The following is a 22,924-nucleotide window of genomic DNA, read 5'->3' as shown; positions in this document are numbered from 1 at the left end:
ATATCCCAACCTAATCTTGTCCCACCTGCCCATATCCCTCCAAACCCTTCCTATTCATATACCCATCCAAATGCCTCTTAAATGTTGCAGTTGTACCAGCCTCCAAATGTCAAGGGGGATTAACAAGGAAGATGTAGAATACACATTTTCCCTGGTGGAGTAATCTAGAATAAGAGGTTGAAATCTTAGGCTAAGGGGTGGCAGCTTAAAAACAGAAATGAGGAGGATCTATTTCACTCAAAGGGTCATGAATCTGTTGAATTCACTACCCCAGGGTACTGTAGACACTGAGACACTGAATAAATTTAAGGAAGAGATGGATGTTTAATTAATAATGCAGTTACAACCATTGTGTATTTTAGATTCATAACCATAAAACCAGACAATGGTTACAGTGCAGATGGAGACCATCATGTCCAGACCAGCTTTCTGCAAGGCAGCCCAGTTTCCTCCACTTGCTTCCACTTTCCACTTAGCCCTGAAGTCTTTTTCTCTCCAAATAATTATCCAGTTCCATTTTAGAAGGCATGATTGAATCTGTATCTTTCAGGTAGTGCATATTTGATTCTAATTACCTGTTGCATAAAACAATTTATCCTCATGTTGCCTTTGGTTCATTTACCATTCACCTAAAATTGATGTCTATCAGTTCTCAGCCAATAGGAACAGTTACCACCCATCTATTCTGTCCAGACCAGTTTTAGGTTACTAAGAGGCAAGTTCACATTGTATAACTGGAGTAACTGGTAAGTTACCTTCCCTGAACTTTCCTAGGAACTGATCAGATTTTTGTATTAATAACATTCAAGACATGAGTTTCAATTTCTATCTTATTGTGCTTCTTAACCTGGTGACGTAAGTTCATGTCTTCGTTTGTATGTCTTCGTCTAAGATACTAATGTACAGAGTGAAAAGTTGAGCTCCAGTACAGATCCCTGGGGACCCTTCACATTACAGATAGCATTCAGCAGAATTTCATCTAATTATTTCCTGTCATGGGCTACCCAAAACTGTTGTTTAATCAATGCTTTGCACAAATGTATCATTATGTCCATACTGCTGTACCCTAGTTGTTGAATGCAGAAATAGGAGCACTTCGAGAAAGAAACAGACATCAATAGATAGGCAGTGTAAATGGCAGAGAGACAGGGATATAGAATGTGATTGAAAGAAAGACAAAGGATGGGTGAGAAAGACATACAGGTAGTGAGACGGTTTGGGGGGGGGGGGGGGGTTGAAGACAGGGACAGAGTGGGACAGAGAGAGACTTCTTGAAATCATATGAAACAGGTTATGCTGATTTGGCATTAGTGAGTAACAGCTCATTTTACATTTCTCATAATTTTTAACTCCATTGAGGTCAAGATGCTTCCAACTCACAAAATCATCAAGCCATATAACCCAGAGATTTATTCCTTTTTTGGTTGATTGACAGAGTGCCAATGTAATGTGTTCCAGTCCAAAGAACTTAAGGGAATTGTGTGAGAATGTTATTTTAAGTGCTGGAGAGAGAAGGTCATAATATAGGGTGATGTCATTCACTCTTAAAGGGAAAGGCATTTTGAATAACTCTCCATTTGCCGAACATTACTTGTTACATATAGTCAAAAATGATGATTGATGCTTCTTCATGAGCCATCATTTTGTCTGTCGTTTGGTAGCCTTATTTCCTACACATTAGGGGGTATGTATTACTGTGGTTATGTTACAGAACTAATAATCTAGCAGATCTGCACTAATAATCCATAAACCATGATTTCAAATGTTACCACAACAATCAGGAATTTAAATGCAGTTCATTAAAAAGCTTGGCTGGATTTTCATTTCAGGGATAGAAACAGAAGGCAGAACTAATATCTCTGTCCCAATTCTGTTTCTGTCTTGAGATTGCCAGCTGGTGGATCTTCTGGGGGACGAGGTACTAGGTGGCCAATAGTGGATGGACTGGAGGTGGGCTGAGTTCCAAAGCAGGAAGGTTAAAAGGAGAAAGTGAGGACTGCAGATGCTGGAGGTCAGAGTCGAAAAATGTGGTGCTGGAAACTCACAACCAGTCAGGCAGCATCCGAGGAGCAGGAGAGTCAATGTTTTGAGCATTAGCGCTTCATAAGGAATGGAAGGGTGGGGGTGCAGTGAAGGGGCTGCGAGATAAATGGGAAGGGGGTGGGGCTAGGAGGAAGGTAGCTAGGAATGTGATAGGTAGATGAAGGTGGGGTGGTGACGATAATAAGTCAGAGAGGTGGGTAGAGCAGATAGGTGGGAAGGGAGATGGACAGGTATGACAGTTCAAGAGGCTGAGTTAGATGTTTGGATCTGGGAATAAGGTGGGGGTAGGGGAAATAAGGAAACTGGTCCCAAAGCAGAAGGTGAGACGTTCTTCCTCCAGGTGTTGGGTGGCTAGAGTTTGGCAATAGAAGAGGCCAAGGACTTGCAAATCCTTGGCGGAGTGGGAGAGGGAGTTGAAGTGTTCAGCCACAGGGTGATGGAGTTGATTGATGCTTTTGTTTAAAGATGTTCTCCGAAACATTCCACAAGTTGGAGCTCTGTCTCCCTGATGTAGGGAAGACCACATCGAGAACAACAGACACAGTAGATGACATGTGTGGAAGTACAGGTAAATCTTTGTAGAATGTGGAAGGATCCTTTGGGGCCTGGGACAGAGGTGAGGGGGGAAGTGTGGGTGCAGGTTTTGCACTTCTAGTGGTGGCAAGGGAAGGGTGGGTTAGTGGGGTCGTGGACCTAAAAAGGGAGTCATGGAGGGAATGGTCTCTGCGGAATGCGGATAGGGGTGGGGAGGGAAATATATCCCTGGTAGGGAGGTCCGATTGTGGGTGGTGGAAATGGTGGACGATGATGTATCATATCCGGAGGTTGGTGGGGTGAAAGGGGATGACTGAGGGGTTCTGCCTTTGTTGTGATTGAAGGGTTGGGGTTCAAGGGTGGAGTTGCGGGAAGCGGAGGAGATGCATTCGAGGGCATCATTGACCATGTGGGAGGGAAAATTGCAGTCCCTGAAGAAGGAGGCCATCTGGGATGTTCTATGCTGGAATTGGTCCTCCTGGGGTAGATGCCATGGAGTTGGAGGAATTGGGAGTCAGGGACAGCATGGTTGCAGGAGGAGGGTGGGAGGAGTTGTAGTCCAGGGAGATATGGGAGTTAATGGGTTTGAAGTATATGTCTGTGTTGAGTCGGTCACCGGAAATGGAAATGGAGAGGCTCAGAAAGGAGAGGGAAGTGTTCAAGATGGCCCAGGTAAACTTGAGGTCAGGGTGGAAGGTTTTCGTGAAGTTGATGAACTGTTCAACTCCTCACGAGAGCATGAGGTGGTGCCGATACAGTCTTCGATGTGGCGGAAGAAAAGGTGGGGAATGGTGTCGGTGTAGCTGAGGAAGATGGACTGTTTCATGTACCCGATGAAGAAGCAGGCATAACTGGGGTCCATGCGGGTGCCCCTGGCTACCCCTTTGGCCTGGAGAAAGTGGAAGGATTCGAAAGAGAAAGTCACAGAGAAGGTGGAGGGTGTGAATGGTGTCCTGAATGTATATGGGGAGATCCTGGACCAAGGGGGACAGCACGGTGTCAACGTATGCAGAAATAAGTTCAGTGGGGCAGGAGTAGGCTGAGACGATGGGTCTAAGGATACACCAATCAACCCCACTGCCTTGTTGCCAAAACACTTCAACTCCCCCTCCCATTCCGCCAAGGACATGCAAGTCCTTGGCCTCCTCCACTACCAAACCCTAGCCACCTGACACCTGGAAGAAGAACACCTCATCTTCCACCTTGGGACCCTCTAACCACATGGAATCAATGTTAATTTCACCAGTTTCCTCATTTGCCCTCCTGCACCTTATCCCAGATCCAACCTTCCAACTTGGCACTACCCTCTTGAGCTATCCTCTTGAACTGTTCCACCTGTGTGGTGCTAAAAAAGCGCAGCTGGTCAGGCAGCATCTGAGGAGCAGGAGAGTCGATGTTTCAAGCATAAGTTCTTCATAAGGAATGGGGGGGCCCAAGGGGACTGAGAGATAAATGGGAGGGAGGTGGGTCTGGGGGGAAGGTAGCTGGGAATGAGATAGGTAGATGAAGGTGGTGATGAAAGTAATAGGTTGGAGAGGAGGGTGGAGCAGATAGGTGGGAAGGTTAAAAGGTCTACCTTCAGTGGTCGATCCACATATGATTGAAGCTTCTGATCACTTTGAAGCACCTCACCCATTATTCAGTTTGCACGAACAAACAGTTAAGATAGAAGATATTGAATTGCGCATGAAATACCCTGAATAGACAAACAGACTCTTGAAAGCAGCTGTATAAATAACTTGAAGCAGTTGCAAATACACTAGATAGTCAGATTACAACCAAGAACCCATAAAACCATCTGAATAAATTAAAAGACTTGGAAAATGATATTCAACAGATGTCCAGACTGAAAATATAAAAGCAATGGGAAAAGATGAAATATTGACGCTTGATTGTCACATGTACCTTTTATCCATTATATGACTGTTTTTCTGAAACCATCTGAAGATTTTTCTGCATTTATGATGTTAATGCTTTACTTGTCAACTTTCCAAATGACAAGTGAGTAATAAAGAATGAAAAATCATGTTGCTTACCAATTAAACTCTTCCCACAGTCCAGTACATGAGTCATATCTCCATGCACTGAGAGTAAAACCTGAGATCTGCTAACATTTGGCCATCTACATGAAAATTAAAATAAATGTACCTGGGGTGGACCCTCAATAAGCCCACAATGCTGACAGTTGGATTCTTTATAGAAGCAAGTGGGTTCGGGGGCCCTGTCATGAAAATGGCTGAGGGTAAGAATGAAGTTGGAAATGGAGGTGGGACATCTGGGTGCACAATTCCGGCCTTTGTTATGATTTGGTCACATTGGTCCCAATCAGAACCACGTAATTTGGTCTCTGGTGTGAATATTACTCTAAAACTCCTAGATTCTCCTCGAAAATCCATTTGCTTGATTTGTGCCTTTTAAGGAAGAACTAGGAAATTATTAGCTCAGTTCGATAGGTAGCTACAACAGGTGGTTCAAAACAAGGCCGACAATATGGGTTAAATTCCTCTTCTAACTGAAGTAGACTTGAAACCTGCATTTTTACCTTTCCTCCGAGAGTGAGAGGCATGGTAAGCTACCACACTGAAACTACCAAACAAAGGCAACTCAAGGTGAAGCAGCATGAACCAAGAATCTGCTGTCAGAAAGTATACACATAAATGAATGAATGGAATTAGGTTACCATCATGACACCACGTGGCGTACATATGACTCCATGTCAACAAATTCCACATCCTGTTCATGATTATCTGATCATCATCAGATTGCTGTTTGTCAAAATATGCACATTGGCTGCATGTTTCCTATATTACAACTCCACATCAAAATGTATTTCTTTGAATATAAAATGTTCTGAAATATCCAGAAATTGTAATAAGTGTTTTGTAAGTGCATTTCTCTCTTTATGAACAAAAATAATGTAATATTTTGTTCTGCGACTCCATTTTGTTTCATAATGCTGTTGTGAAACACTTTTGAGACATTTTATGACATTAAAGATACTACATTATCACAGGGATTTTATTTGTTCTTGTGATGTGCTGCTGCTGGCTGGGCCAGTATTTATCGACCACTCTAATCGCCCTGAAGAAGGTGGGGGTAAGATGTCTTCCTTAAATCACCGGAGTCCATTTGGTGTAGATAAAGATTTAGGGAAAGATTTCCAGGATTTTAATCCAGCAATAATGGAGGAGCAGTAATATAGTTCCAGTGATGATGCTACATATCTTAGAGTGGAACTTGAAGTTGGTGGCAGTGTTCCTATACATCTTTTGCCCTTGTCCTTCTAGGTTAGAGATGTTTGGAAGGTGGTGTCAAAGGGGCCTTGGTGAGTTTTACAGTACATTTTGTAGATGGTATACTCTGCTGCTACTATGATTCAATGATGAAGGGACAGAATGCTAATGTTAATGGTTGAGGTGCCAAGCAAGTGGGTTGCTTTGTCCTGAATGATATTGACTTTCTTGAATATTGTTGGAGCTTCACCATCCAAGCAAGTGTTGTTGCTCACACATTGCAATACTGCTGAACTGAGGGAGTTCTATACTCTCATTAAATATGTCACTAAATTAAGGCTGCATTTGCCCTCTCAGGAGGACATAAGACATTCCTGGTTACCATTTCAAAGAAGAGACGGTAACTTCTCTTGGGGATTCTGGCCAATAATTATCCTTTAACAAAAGTCGGAAAAAAGAATAAATGCTGCATTGATTTTTGTCAGATTTTAGCTTTCACATTTCTTTATATCATATCAGTCCTGAATGACCTACTTCTTAGGCTGTAAAGCCTTTCAGAATATTCTGAGATCATAAAATGTGTTACAAAATATAAGTCCTTCCTTTACTGTGTTTGGTATATGTATTTGAAGTCTGTCCTTTGGAATTGAGTATTACTCATGGCCACTGGATGATAACCAGAACTTCAAGCCACATCGCAGCTTGTTGAAATTATTAGACAATAAATCATGTTAATTATATAATGCAGAAGGGTGCTAACAAGTTTGATGGGTGCCACAGCCGGCTCCACAGATGAATTTTAAGCTCTTTCTTTTAATTCATGATAAATGAGATGATTACCTTACACGCAATGGTCTGCATCATGATGCCATTAACAAAGTCAACAGACTTTCAAATGTCTATATACAGCTAGTCACTCTTGAACATCAATGATGTAGGTTTCCAAAAATAGGAAGCATGTTAACTCACCATCCATCACTGACAGGTAGCTGAATGTGATGAGAAAATAACACTGTGGGCTCTCATGAAGGACAATGGCTTGCTAATAACTCCTTGGGAGTTACTCTTTTTTGTGTATGTTTGTTTATTTATGTGGTTTAGGAATCAGAATAGTTTTCATCCTGGTGATGTCAGTGACAATAGACACAGGTTAATGGGATTTTAAACAGCTGATTCTTCAAGGAAAGAAAGTTTATGCTTATGTAAGCTCAAGATTTCCCAAAGTGCTTTACAATCAAGTCCTGTTGAAATGTAGTCATTGTTCTAACGTGGAAAGCCTAGCAACCAATTTGTGTGCAGGAAGATCTCATAAACAGCAATTAGATATGAGCAGATAATCAGGTTGAGTTGTAGCACTGACTAGAAAACCAGGGAGAAATTTCTTGCTCTTCTTTCAATAGGACCTTTTGCATCCACATACTTTGAAAAATAGTAGTGCTAATACTGCAGCACTTTCTCTATACTTAATCGAGAACATTGGTCTGGAGTTTTACTTTGCATTTATGGTTAAATATAATCTTTTGACATAGTTTAAGTTCTGTATCTACAATATGTTTGAAATTGAAAGCTGAGCAGTTAATAAATTGTTTGAGACAGCATTAAAAAATGACAGAAGTTAAACAACAGCTGAAGGTTAAGCATGCCTGGGGCACTAAGGACTGATTTAGGGATGAGTTATGATCTTAATGCATTAAATCAACGTTAATGAAGCCTAAAGATTTCAGAAATTCAATAAATCACACTGCTGTTTTGACAATTTCATAACCTACTCCAATAAATACTCAAACTGGCACCAACAGCATATGTGTCTTATGAGATAGCTTTGTCTAGATACCTGCTGACCATGTTGCACTTGTTGTACAGCTCATTGGTATTACTGCTTATTATAATGTTAGTCTCTGATTCCCTTTAATGCTTTATGCTTTGATTACTGTAAGGTAGCAAAACTCGGATTTTTCTTTCATATGTGTCTTGTTTGCAATCTGTATTTTTAAGATCAGGGTAAAATTAAGCCATTACATCAGTGATAAAGAGGAACGTTTTAACTCTGCTTCTAAACTTGACAGCTTTACATGGGAATTGAAGCACAAGATCTTAGATGGCTAAAAGAATGATAATGTTTCACTGACATTATTCAAAACTGTCTTTTCATCCATGCAATTGCATGTGACCTTGTGTCAAACACAGGTGTTGCAAGGTCACAGTGCACTTTCTATGTCCTATGAACACATGGGAGAAGGCTCATTCCCATTCCTGGTTCAAGGCTATGAATACCTCTGGAGCTGGTATTAAAATTATTAGAACTGGATGGCTATTCCCCACTCATTAGAATGGTTCTCCAACTGACAGCTGTGGGTAGCATAAAACCATTAAACCACAAGAGTGGGTGTTCAAGTCCGACTCCAGAAATGTAAGCATATAGCCAATCTCACACATACTGTGTAAGACCAAGTGAGTACCATGCTGTCTTGCAATTAAGATGTTGAACTAAGCCACCCATCTTCCTTCTGAAGTAGTTATAAAAGAATTACACCCCCTCCTCTCTTGCCTTCATTTTTCCTCATAAAATATGTTATGACCAAATTTTTGGGGGTGGACTGATTTTTTTCTTTACTCTACTCCTCTACTTGCTACAAGTTTTGAATTGAAAAGGAAGGTGATATTTGACACATATATCAGACTATGAATAAAACAATAGCAGAAATAAGTCATCCTCATTTCTTAAATTAACCAGCAATGATCTGGAATACTGTAACAAAACAATATGCCCAAGAAAAAATCCAAAGATTATTAATAAAAGGTTGAAAATCTGTTAACATTCTTGAGAAACAACGCACACACACACAGAGCCAGGCAACAGTTATATTAAAAACAGATGTTTTTACACTATCCAAAATGCTGATCTGTAGAAGAAGTCACTTCCCACAGATATTTTTGGCTTTGGGATTTTGTCCTTGATCTGTTATTACTAGTTGAATTCTCTTTTTCTTTGGAGAAGGTAGTGTGCATTCAGACTTCTCCTTTAAAAGACACTCCACTTGCAGTGATGAGGTCTTCCAGTGGGTTTTCAATTCACAAGCTTTGAGAGGGAGTTTCAGAGAAAAGAGAGAAAAGGCATGGGCAGTTTCACCTGCAGCAAGTTTTCTCAGACTGATTGCATTCAACACCTATCGCTCTTGCACCAAGAAACTGGGTTGTGTGATCTTTCTTGAAAAGTGCCATCAACTTTATGACTCCAGTCAAGCAGTTTGTGTTCTGGGCAAATGCAACATTTTCTGCTGATGCAACTGATGTCTTTTGTTTGGAAAGTATTCTTATCGAAACGTTTGAAACGTATGAATGTCCAGCCAATGATGTTATCAACTAATATTTCGGATAACACAAAGCAAGTATTAACCCAATTCCTTTTTAAACTTACTTTTCAATTTTGAACTTACTTCTTCTGCCCTTGCAGGCAGTGCATTCCAGATTACATTTCACTTTGTTAAAGAACAATTATTTTCATCTGCTTGCTTGTTTTTTTTCGTAAATTGCTTAGATTATTGTTTTTTGATGTCAATTATTTTAGATCAGTGTTCTCTGGTTCCTGACCCACATATCAGTGATACACTTATTTTAAAATTTACTCCAACAAAACTCTTCACAATTTTAGACACGCCTCTAATAAATTTATTTTTAACCATCTCTTTTTAAGGATAACAACTCCGGCTTCACAACTATCTCCATATAACAGAAGTCTCCTATCCCTGGCATTATTTCAATAAATCTTCTCTGCACCCTCTCCAGGATTGTGACAAATTTTGTGAACTCTCTTGTTGACAAGCCAAGTATTCACATTTAAACAGTGCCTTTAAGTGAGTCCAAAGGTTTCAGTTTTCACAGTTGTGTAAACAGACAAACTTGGAATTGATCCAAGGAAGTAAGTCTTTTTTAAGGAGCATCTTAGTGGAGGGGAGAGAGGTGGAAAGGTCTCAGCAGGCAATTCTGGTGTTCAGGACATAGGCAGTTGAAGGTATTGTCACCAATACCAAGGCAAAGGTAATAGGAGATACCAGCCTTGGAGGAATGCAAAGATCTTAAATGTTTGTAGGGCTGAAAGAGGTTACATAAATAAGCAGAAAGAAAAGTTATGGAGGCTAAATTTACAGAAGGAAACATTTTTGAGGTATTTGTAGATAACCATGTTTATAGTCTTTATAAATGTTCTATGCCCTTTTTAAAATAAAATTGGAGCTTAATATCTTAAAACCTGAAGTTAAAGATCACACAACATCAGGTTATAGTCCAACAGGTTTATTTGGAAGCACTAGCTTTTAGAGCACTACTCCATCAGGTAACTAGTGGGGCAGGATCGTAAGACACAGAAGTTGTGGCAAAAGATCTTTTGCTCTGAAAGCTCGTACTTCCAAATAAACCTGTTGGACTATAACCTGGTGTTGTGTGATTTTCAATTTTGTCCACGCCAGTCCAACACTGGCAGTCCAACACTGACATTAAAATCTGAAGCCACTGTTGAAATGGTAAGTGAAAACTACCTTAAACATTTAGATAAAGTTGTGCAGATTTAATTACATAGCTTAAATATTGTCTACTGTTAAATCAAATGTTCAGTCAATAACGGAAATGCTTTCTTTCATTCTCAGAAGAAGGCTTTTCATATGATTTAACCAACCCAAACCATCCCTAAATGCAGTGATGTAGACATTAGGTTTAATCTAATTGTTGGGCTATTGATGGGTGAATGTTTCTTGGCAACATTAATTGACCTTTTATGTTTGCTTTCTCTGAGGCAAGAGGAATTCTCGGTTATTCAGTCATCCTGGCAACATCATTTAAAATCATGCCTTTGTCTTTATACCTCACTGCTCCACAGCCTACCACTCTCAGAAAATACTGTGTGAGGCCTTCAGCCACTGGCTAATTTCCAGAAACTGTAAGTTGAAGCTTTTTATTAATGACTTGTATTTATATACCATCTTTAAACATAATAAAATGTACTGAGACACTTCACAGGACCATTATGAGACAAATATGACACTGAGCCATGTTTAGAAATATGAGAAACCAAAACAGAAATTGCTAGTGAATCTCAGCAGGTTTGGCAACATCTGTAGGGAGAAAGCAGAGAGAACCTTTTGAGTTCAGTGACTCCTCATCAGAATTGGCCAGAACTGAGGCTCATACTGTCTTCCTTAGACCTTGAGCCCCATTGTTCCAGTTTGGTGATGCACTGCTCCCACACACGTCGTCCCACCAATCACCCTCAGTTTCTCCTGTCCTCCCATGACAGTAGTCCTCTGGGATAGAGATTTGCAAAGATTCACCACCCTCTGAGGGAAGACATTCCTCCTCATCTCAAGCTGAAATAGTTTGCCTTTTATTCACGACTGTGTCTCCTGGTTGTAGAACTCACAGCCAGGTGCTTCATTATAAAGTACTTTAGGCTTTGAATGTATTTCTGAGTGGCCTAACAGTTGATAAAGAAGATCTTTTAGACCTGGATCTCTGATAAGTAGAGAATAAAGGAACAGGAGTGGGCCATTCAGTCCTATCAACACATTCCACTACTCGAAGAGGTCTTGCTGATCTGATGTCCATATGTCTTCTATAGTTCTAGTAATGACTAGCAAAGAAAAGATCTTGCAACTTCATCTCTAAAATGATTAAGTGGGCTAATGTATTTTGTTTCTCATAGCAGAAATTTCCAGGCTTCTATCACACTTTGAATAAAGTGGTGTTTCTAATCTCTTTCCAGACCAGACATAAGAACTTCACTCCTGCTCGAAATAATTGATGCAACAACAAAAGGAACATTGCAGCCTGTTCAGAGGAGCAGGAGTTATTTCTTACAGTCACAGGATCTTACTCTACCATTCCTCATCCTAGCTGTCCTCATCTCACATGGACTTTACTGAGGATCAGTGCCAGCTGGACAGATGACCTTTGGAGGACTGACAATGCCAGTTGCTCACCAATGTACAAGTGTAAAGTTAACCTTAATTTCAATAGTGCATGGCATGATCCTAGAAAATAAACAGTAATGCCGTAATGACAAAAATAATTTTTATTGTTGATTGAAAGATAAGCCTTGGAGAAACCCTTGCTCTCAGTTGAAATAGTGCAAAGGAGTCTTTATATTCTACCTGAGAGGGCAGATGGGGCTCTGAATGAATGTTTCTGTGCATATCTCCCCAACCTCACTTGAATATCAGTCTAGACTATAGTTCTGAGTGGGACTTGAACTTATGACTTACTAACCCATTGGTAACACTCCAATCTCTGAGGCAGGAGGTTATGGGTACACGCTTCACTCCAGGACACGTGCATGACTTGTATGGTATAGAACCAGACTATGTGTTCCATGCTGTAGATAATATATTCCACTTGAACCTCCAGCAATCTTTCATTATCTAAATCAATTACATAAACTTTGATTACCTTCTTCCACATATGTTTCTACAACTTCCCCTTAAATGGATCCATATAATTCGCTTCCACTCCCTCCAATGGTGAGTTTCACATTGTTATTGGTTTTGTTGCCATGAGGCTTGTGGCTCAAGGCCTTGTTGCTTCTTTGTGATATGTAATGGTTTGCCCTGACCTATCAGTGACTTTTGTCTGAAACATAAGTTTCTGCAATCTCTTCCGGTTACCACAATCCTGTTCGCTAAGTACATGTCTCACTAGTACAGAGTATTGCATCCTTTCTTCACACAGAAACATAGACAGGATCAGGAATTGGTCATACCTGCTATTTAAGAAGGGTCACACCTGAAATGTTAGCTTCTCCATCTGCTGATGCTGCCTGGCTTGCTGTGTTCTTCCAGCCTCCTGCTGTTTACATTTAATATGATCGTGGCTGATCCTCTATCTCAATGCTGTAATTCTGCTTTCTCTTCATACTCCTTGATGCCCTTATAATCTAAAAATTTAAGAATCTCTTTTTTTGAACAGAATCAGAAATTCAAGCCCCTCCCACAGCCACCTATGCGAGCAAATTCCACAGGTTGACCAGTCACTGAGTGAAGAAAATGTTTGCTCATTTCAATCCGAAATGCCTACTCCATGCTGAGACTGTGACTCCCATTTACCATTTCATTTCCATACCCCTTCTCGTGACACAACACCTTTGGGTAAAGTTTCTTATGAATTTGCTATTTGCTATTCCAAAAATTGGAAACATTCTATTTTATCCTCTCTACCAAAATCATAAAGATCACCTTCAGTCTTTTTGTCAAGAGAAAAGAGACCCATCATGCCAATACTTTTCTAATGTCTGCACATATGAGTTTCTAGTTCCATCCTTGTAAATCTTCTTTGCGCAATCTCCAGTTCCTTCATATCCTTTTGACCATACAGCAACAAAAACTGCATACAATACTCTTAAGTTTTGTTAACAAGCTAACGTGGAGATGGTCAACAGCATAATGTTCCTGGGAGTGATGATCATCAGCAATCTGTTCTGGTCCATCCACATCGATACAATGGTCAAGAAAGCGCAGAAATCTCTCTACTTCCTCAGGCGGCTAAGGAAACTTGGTATGTCCATAAAGACTCTTATGAATTTTTAAAGATGCACCATAGAAAGCATCCTATCTGGAAGTGTCACAGCGTGGTATGGCAACTGCTTTTCCCAAGTAAGAAACCGCAGAGAGTTGTGAATTCAGTTCAGTCCGTCACACAAACCAGCCTCCCATCCATTGCCTTCATCTGTACTTCCTGTTGCATTTGGAAAGCAGCCAAAGAAAACCCTCTCCAACCTCTTCCACCCAGTTACACTCTCTTCCACCCTTTTCCATTGGGCAGAAGATATAAAGATTTTGAAGTTAGTATACATGTATGAACAGATTCAAGAACAGCTTCTTCTCCGCTGTTTTCAGACTTTGAATGGCTTTTGACCTCTAATATGTTAATGTTGATTTCTCTCTGCACCTTCTCGGCAGTTGTAACGTGGTATCCTGCAATCTGTTCTGTTACCTTACTGCACTTGTATAGTACAACCTGCTTGGAAAGCACGTAAAACAACACTTTTCACTGTACCTTGGTACACATGACAGTTATAAATCAAGCAAATCAAAAAAAGAACCGATGCCTCTATCTAAAAAGCAGGGATGTTTTCCCAATTGCTCCTTTTCCTAGTCTGGTCCAAGGTTTATTCCTTAACAAACTTTGCCCTAACAGATTATATTGTCATGAGCACAAGATTGTTTGTGGGAGGTTGTTCTGTACAAACTGGCTCCTGTGTTTCTTCCATTGAGACAGTGCAAAGTATTACTGTGTCCATGGATATGTTTGGCCATCCAAAGAACAAGAAAGGAACTTCACAGTCTCAAGCTTATTGGCTAGACAGTGAGATCACCTCAAACTATCAGATGTGGGGACAGAAGTTGGCCAATAAGCCCATCGTGCCAACTTGCCATTCAATCGCTGGTCTGATAATCTGCAATTCCATTTTCTGTCTTGTTTCCGTAATGCTTGATTCTCTTGCTGATTAAAAGTCTATCTCAGCCTTACATGACCATCCCATGATTGTAATAGCCTACTCCTGTTCCTAATTTGAAAAATTTTATGCATACATTTATTCACTGCTCCTTTTGAGATAATAGTGTTTATATAAGTCTTATTAATAAGCAATTTTTCTCAACCTAGCCTAGCATGTCAACATATAACAATGTGTCACATTTAGCTTGAGACAGCAGGTAGTACTGCCTCAATATGTATATGGAAAATGTACCCTCTAGTGTTTACAAAGTGCATTGCAAAGACTACATGATTTACATTTTTTTAAAAGTGTAGTTACTATTGTAATGTAAGAAATACGCCAGTTAATTTGCAAACACACAGTTCGCATGAAAGAAAATGTTATAATGGCCAGACAATCTTCTTTTAGTCATACAGTCATACAGCCATAGAGATGTACAGCACAGAAACAGACCCTTCGGTTTAACTCATCCATGCCAACCAGATATCCGAACCTAACCTAGTCCCATTTGCCAGCACTTGGTCCATATCCCTCTAAACCCTTCCTATTCATATACCTATCTAGATGCCTTTTAAATGTTGTAATTTTACCAGCCACTTCCTCTGGCTCTTTCCACTTCCCAGCTTATTCCATACATGCTTCACCCTCTGCATGAAAGAATTTTTCCCCTCTCACCCTAAACCTATGATCTCTAGTTCTGGACTCCCCCACCGCAGGGATAAGACTTTTTCCAATTATCCTATCCATGTCCCTCATGGTTTTATAATCTCTATAAGGTCATCCCTCAGCCTCTGACACTCCAGGGAAAACAGCCCCAGCCTATTCAGCCTCTTCCTTCAGCTCAAATCCTGCAACCCTGACAAAATCCTTGTAAATCTTTTCTGACCCCTTTCAAATTTCACACATCCTTCCGATAGGAAGGAGACCAGAATTGCATGCAATATTCCAAAAGTGGCCTAACCAAAGTCCTGGACAACTGCAACATGACCTCCCAACTCCTATAACTCAATGCTCTGACTAATAAAGGAAAACATATCAAATGCCTTCTTCACTATCCTATCTACCTGCGACTCCACTTTCAAGGAACTATGATCCTGCATTTGTTCAGCAACACTCCCCAGGACCTTACTATTAAGTGTATAAGTCCTGCTCTGATTTGCCTTTCCAAAATGCAGCACTTCATATATATCGAAATTAAACTCCATCTGCCATTCCTTAGCTCTTTGGCCCACCTAATCAAAATCCCATTGTATTCTGAGGTAACCTTCTTTGCTGTCCACTACACCTCTAATTTTGGAGTCATCTGCAAACTTATTAACTATACCTCCTGAGGGGTAAATATTGACAGCAGGGAGAAATCCGCCTCTTCAACGTTATGGCTGCTGGGTCTTTTACATCCCCTTAGAGACAGATGAGCCCTGTGTATGACAAGGTAAAAACAATGACTGCAGATGCTGGAAACCAGATTCTGGATTAGTGGTGCTGGATGCCTGCCTTGAAGAAGTTTTCCTCCTCTCTCTACAAGAATCTCAGGGAGTCCCTCTCCCATTGCAACTCCCAGGTCATTTCCCCACCCCCACCCTCCTCTAGCTTATCTCTCCATGCTTCAGGCTCACTGCCTTTATTCCTGATGAAGGGCTTTTGCCCAAAACATCGATTTTGCTGCTCCTTGGATGCTGCCTGAACTGCTGTGCTCTTCCAGCACCACTAATCCAGAACCTGTGTATGACATCTCATTTTAAAGAATTCCCCACCAATAGTGCAGAATAACTGCACCCACTGACAGTGCAGTACTCCTTCTAACATTGCAGTACCCTATCAGTGCTGCTGACAATACAACTTCCCTCAGTAATGACCCTCTGATAATCCAGATTATTGGGCTGGATGTTACAAGCCAACTTTGGATGGGAAAATAGGCAAGTGGAGCCATAAAATAGGAGCTGTGCCATTAGAAACATGAGTGCTCCTAACTTTCTTAGTCCACTGGACAAGTCAGATCCCAGAATGAAAGCTGACTTGATCGATCATATATTTAATTTTTGTAATTGGTTAAAATGGTGGCTTGTCACTGAAACATATTCATATGAGACTGCTGATATTCTTTAATAACAGAATGCAAGTTTGTAAAAGAGGAAAAACAAAACAAAGATATAAACAGATAGAAACATCTTTACGCAAGCAGCAAAATGGAGTTCCAGCCTAGTTCCCACCCCCATCAATTACAGAGATACAGTCCGAGAGAAACATAACTCTTAAGTTAGATTTTTAAATATTATCTGAATTTTTCCTAATTTCTTTTTCTTGAACTATAGAGACAATTTTATGATTTCTTTCCATGTCAGCTGTCAAGAAACTCTCACAATTCTGATGGCCTAAACTTTCACAGTTTTGTAGGAATGCATATATTTTGTTTAAAACATGATCTTTGAAATGGAAGTTTGAAATAACAACAAAAAGTACTGGAGAAACTGATCACGTTAGGTAGCAAATGTGGATATGGAAACAGAGTTAACATTTCAAGTCAGATGTGACTCTTCTTCAGAACTTTCCAGCATCTGCAGTACTTTGCATTTCAATGGAAGTTTGTTTCAGAATATTATTCTTTTTTTTAATTTTAACTTGAAGGAGAGTTGGAACTCTGTCATCACTTATTGGTAACACAAGGACATGTAATTTTTTTTAAGAAACTGTGTTTGATATTTTAGTGAGACTAACTGGAACCAGATGCTTTGTCTTGGCAGACTAAGATATTGCCAGGCAACAGCTTCAAATTCATTCCAGGTAGCAGTTTGTCACAGAACTAAGAGAAAGCAGTTGGTCTGACACCACCAACAGTCTGCAAGCAAGCAAGATCATTTCCTCTGTCTCTCTCCCCCTCTATGAGTAGAAAAGAAATAAAACTCTGCAAAGAAAGAAAACTTCTGACTCAAGCCAAAGCCTAGGTCAAATTGACCAGCTACCAAACTGAGAATCGCCACAATCAAATACAATGTGCTATCATCTCCTAAAACCAAAACAAAAACAATGAGAAAGTCACGTCATTTTTCCCTTTTTGACTTGGGAACTCTTGATACATAGACTTTGTTCCTTTCTGCATATATTTTCCACCCATTATATTACCAACAAAATGGTCTTTCCTGTTTATCTTATCTTAATGCATTTGGATTTAAAGGACTATGGTTTACGTTTGCATATTAATAATTAATGATCCATCTTTGTCTATTGTTAGAGGAGATATTGCTATAATAAATAAAAATTTGTTTCCTTGTTCATTGAGCGAGCATGATATGAGTTTCTTTTATCTTAGTTTTTACAGATAATAGTCACAGTCAGGCATTAACAAGTCCAGTGATTAAATTGGTCATATTTTACATTGTGATGACTCAGGGAATGGTGGGGCTTCCTTTCCAGCTCTCTTCTCATGAGGGACTTGAAGGTTTCTCTCCAAATTCTGCTGGCTTAGAAGTTTCATATAATCAAAACCATTTCTGTTGAGGTGACTGATTCCTCTCACCTGAAAACCTTACCTCAATTTCTGTTTCACGTGAATAAAAACTTTAACCCATCTGTTCTGACGGCAAATCTAAGTGGATTGCCTAAATGTGTTTATTCCAACCATCACACACCTAACAGAATAAACATAGACTCATACAGTCCTACAGCATGGAGTTAGGCCCTTTGGCCCAAACTGGACAATGCCAACCAAAATGTCCATCCACGCTAACCGCATTTCTCTGCACTTGGCTCATATCCTTCTAATCCTTTCTTATCCATGCATTTGTCCAAATGCCTTTTAAATGTTGATAATGTACGCTCCTCAACTGCTGGCAGCTCATTCATATGCGTACCACCCTCTGTGTAAAAAAAGTTGCTCCTCATATTCCCTTTTATTCTTTCCTCTCTAACCTTAAACTGATGCCCTCTAGTCCTCGATTCCCCAACCCTGAGAAAAAGACTGAGTGCATTCACCCTATGCTTGCCTCTCATGATCTTATACACCTCTATGAGGTCTCCCCTCAGTCTCCTACACTCTAAAGAAAAAAAATCCAGGCTTGTCCAACCTCTCCCTATAACTCAGACTATTGAGTTCAGGCAATAGCCTTGTAAATTTCTTCTGCACTCTCTCCAGTTTGATATCATCTTATCTATTAACATGACAGGGATCTGCTAGTCTGTTGGCTAAAGTTATATGCCTTCTTCAAACTGACATATTTATCTCACTGTTCCAGAATTACTTTCTGACACTTTTAAAAAGCATCTTCACAAGTCTAACCAAAATCCTTCTGACCCTAATTTAAAATGCAATTTCCAAAATAACAATAACTTATTCTCCACCTTTCATCACGCTTTTCATATTTGAATTATTTCATTCTCCAGAACTAGATCCAACTAGATCCTTGCATGTTGGTTTGGAAAATACTGATCAGACAAATATTCTTCTGTAAACTTCAAGGATTCTTCTGTCTCTTAACTCTTTTGTCTGTTATTTTCAGGAAAGTAAATAACAGGACCAGTGAGGATTGATACAATTAAATTAAATTGTTATGATCCCAGTTAATGTTATTATTGAACAAGTCGGATCCCAGACTGAGATCTGGCTTCATTCATTATTTCATTGTGTTTTTTTATTAACATGGTGATCTTTCACTGAAACAAAAGTATGCATGTCGCAGATTTGGTTTTACCAATAAAACAGAAGTTTATTATACAAAGGAAATGAAGATAAAATTGAGCAAACCACAAAATTTGAAACATTTTATAACACGTGGCTGAACGAAATCTCTTCTAGCCTCAAGCTATTACTTTACAGTACTCCAATACCAAGGGGGGGGGGGAACGGAGAAGGAGAGAGAGAGAGAGAGAGAGAGAGAGTTCCCTTCTCTATTGCACTGAGAAGTTTCAAAACCCACTCTTGAAATCTTGATAGCCTTATCCTTGATTGTACACTGAACTGAGCTCTAATTTTACAAGCTTCTCATAATCACTTCAGGGTTCTAACCAAACACTTCTGCTGTGGAATTTTCAAACTAAAGGCCTTACACTGTGGTAATCCATTTTCTGACTGTTCTGAATGGACTGCTTTCTTCAGAAAAAGCTGTTCTTATATCTAACCACTGCCAGTTCTCCTGTGATCTGAAACAAAAACTTTACAAGCTTCAGGTTTTTCCAAATCAAAAAAATCAATCCTTGATTCTTCTAAATCAAAATATGTCTAATACTTTTCCATTATTGTTTTTTCTGATTACAATACAAATAAACTTACATTATCACTCCAGGAGGGCCCCCAGTCAGCTGCTTTCTGACATGTACTGGTTTAAAATCGTGGCTACAGAATGGCTGACACATTAATTACTATTCCCTGTCAAACACATAGATCACAAATCACATGCCATTAGTTCAAAATTCAGACTGTAAAAAAATGATATTAATATCTATAAAGCACACAGGTCATATTACAAAATGCTGAGCAAGGATAAACATCTGGATGAAAATAGAATAGTGTAGGATAGATAGGCTTCAGATTGGTTCCACAGGTTGATGCAACATCAAGGGCCAAAGGGCCTGTACTGCGCTGTACTGTTCTATGTTCAATGTTAAAGCATAACTGTAGATGAAGGCTGATGATATTAGATTAGATTAGATTTGATTAGATTAGATTACGTTACAGTGTGGAAACAGGCCCTTCGGCCCAACAAGTCCACACCGACCCGCCGAAGCGCAACCCACCCATTCCCCTACATTTACCCCTTACCTATCACTACAGGCAATTTAGCATGGCCAATTCACCTAACCTGCACATTTTTGGACTGTGGGAGGAAACCGGAGCACCCGGAGGAAACCCACGCAGACACGGGGAGAATGTGCAAACTCCACACAGTCAGTCGCCTGAGGCGGGAATTGAACCCGGGTCTCTGGCGCTGTGAGGCAGCAGTGCTAACCACTGATGGATGGATTTTCTGGATGCTTTATTTTGTTGGTAATAGTTGCCCTACTCTTTAATGCTAAGCATTATCCAATCATAAGTTTTCATCTGACTGGAAGAAAAGATAGAATTGACTTTAGCAAGGGAATAAAGCCTCAGTATATATTATAGAAAGCAGATTTACAGTGCTCAATTCGTCGTTAATGTTGAAACAAACTACAATTATATAGCAACTTTCAAAACTGCAGGCTGTCCTGAAGTTCTTTAGAGGTAAAAAGATTTTTTTGAAGTGTAGTCTCTTCATTACTGAAGTAAATACACCAGCTAATTTGTTGAAATTAAGCTTCCTCAAACAATCAGGTAATCTGTCTCTGTGATATATTACAAAGTACAGATATTGTCCCAGGATATCAATGGGAACTGGACTGCTGTTCTTTGAAATAGTGGCATATGATCTTTTACACCCCTTCAATGGGCAAGCAAGGACTCAGTTTAATGTCTGAGCAATAACAACTCAGACCCTCAGTATTTCTCAGAAAGAGTCAATCTGGATTTTATGTTCTAGCTTTTCAACTAGGATTTAAACACACAACCTTCTAAATCAGAGGAAAGAGCCACAGCTGACAGGAACCGTAACCTATTCATGGCCTTAGTGATTTAATATCTCCGTAATTTCTATCTAGCATAAAAAAAACTCATTATTTAAATTCCCAAAATAGTATGAGTAGATTATTTTTAGAAATTCTATTTTCATCTAATATTTTGCTCCGTGTGGAATATTTAAGTGATTATTAATATTAAAATGCCAAGAATCACCCACACAACACATTTATGCCTCGCAGTACTTCTGAAATTTCACCAATGAATGACAAATAGATCTGCCCATTGTGACACCATTATTCAAATGTTTTATTTATGAATACCTTATACATACCTGCATTTATAGTATTGTGCCTAATGAAAATGCTTTTCATAAGACTCTTAATTTTATTCAACCAGTTTCTGAAATAACTGAAGTCAGTCAAGCTTGGCCTTTGATGTTATCCTATTTAGTACTATTTTAAAGGTGCTACACAAATGCAAGCATTTAGGTGACAACTCAGCAAAAATAAATACTTATTTATTACTGCTTGTAACTCTTTGTGATAAACACTACAGCATGACTTCTAGTTTTACCAGTTTTGAATCTTTGATTATAATTTTTTTGATGCCCAATATAACTTCTTCGTCAGAGGTGGCGTGAATTGCAGTGTGGGTTTAAGCAAATGTTCACTGACTGATGAATGTTCCTCAACCACTCATTTTATTGTGAAGGTTGCTGATAAGATGTTCTTGTAATTGAACCCATGTACCTACGTTGACATGGTCTCCAGAGGAGATAATCATCAGCAATCTGCAATGTCATGATTGCAAGTGTATTAAGTCACCACTCCTCATTAAAGATGAGTAACAGCCAATATGCTTTTCACAAACGTAAAACGATAATGTGGCCCACTCATATCTCATTCAGTTTATTTCTTGTGCAAGACTCAGTTGTCAGGATGAGATTCTAAAATTGAAGACTAATTTACACCTTCAGAGGGTTTAATAGTGTGTGGATCTTTTGTAAAAGAAGAGCAGGGGAGTTTTCTTCAATTTGCTAGCCAATATACAGCATATCCCTCAACCACCCTCAGTAAAAAAAAATCATGCAATCATTAATCCTTACAGTGTGGAAACAAGCAGTTTGGCCTAACAAGTCCACAGTGACCCTATGAAGAGTAACCCACCCAGACCCATTCCCCAATCCTATTACTCTACATTTACCCTTTACCCCTGAAGATGATCTGATCACTATCACATTGCTGTTTGTCTGAATTTACCTGCAAATTGCCTGCTACATTTTCATGTGCACATTGATGACACCTGGGTCAGCCTCACCACCATTTCTCTCAACTGTTAATTGGAGTAAAGCACGGAACGAGATGTAATTTTGTTTCCTTGATTATCAGTTTATTTACAGCAAGTTTATTGCAGTATTAATATATGTCTGCCTTCCTCTAATACCCAGTGTCCCAGCAATCCTTCTTTCTGGGTATTCTAGAAATTTTCTATTCAGTTCAAATATGTTAACACACACCTCTGGAACAGGTGGGATTTGAACCAAGGTTTCCTGGTCGAGAGGTAGGAATACAACCACTGCTACCACAAGAAGCTCTTCTAAGTGTTCTGGGTATTTTCTAATCAACCTGCCCAGAGATATTACTACACACCACTGCAAAAGGTGGGATTGAACCTGGGTCTCTAGGCACAGAGGTAGGGACACTACTAATGCGCCACAAGAACGATCTGAGAGTTCTAGATGCTTAATAAAATAATACTTATCATTAATTTCTTAATGTAAATAGCATATTATTAACATTGAGTCCTCCACTGTTGCTAAACTGTCAGACTGTGCCAATTGTCTGAGATGAACCAGACTTTTCACAACCTTGGTGTAACTGCTGTGGTTCTGTTCGCCGAGCTGGAAGTTTTTGTTGCAAACGTTTCGTCCCCTGTCTAGGTGACATCCTCAGTGCTTGGGAGCCTCCTGTGAAGCGCTTCTGTGGTGTTTCCTCCGGCATTTATAGTGGCCTGTCCCTGCCAACCACACAAACCAACAGCCACACTCAGACAACAACTCACCAGAACGAAGGACCCGATACCCAACATGAGCAAAACTAATGTAGT

At 39.7% G+C, this 22,924-nt stretch overlaps 1 long non-coding RNA gene across 1 annotated transcript; it reads left to right on the top strand.

The window, feature by feature from the left end:
• The first annotated feature begins 9,510 nt into the window (after positions 1–9,510).
• Positions 9,511–11,681, top strand: LOC122558040. The gene is made up of 3 exons (XR_006314015.1): positions 9,511–9,664; positions 10,600–10,743; positions 11,566–11,681. It is a non-coding gene; the product is annotated as an uncharacterized LOC122558040 (long non-coding RNA).
• The last annotated feature ends 11,243 nt before the right edge of the window (positions 11,682–22,924 follow it).

Source organism: Chiloscyllium plagiosum, chromosome 16 (genome assembly GCF_004010195.1).
Source record: "Chiloscyllium plagiosum isolate BGI_BamShark_2017 chromosome 16, ASM401019v2, whole genome shotgun sequence".
NCBI lineage: Eukaryota > Metazoa > Chordata > Chondrichthyes > Orectolobiformes > Hemiscylliidae > Chiloscyllium > Chiloscyllium plagiosum.
The sequence above is the reverse complement of the archived record's forward strand: the minus strand, read 5'-3'. Positions and strand labels throughout refer to the sequence as shown.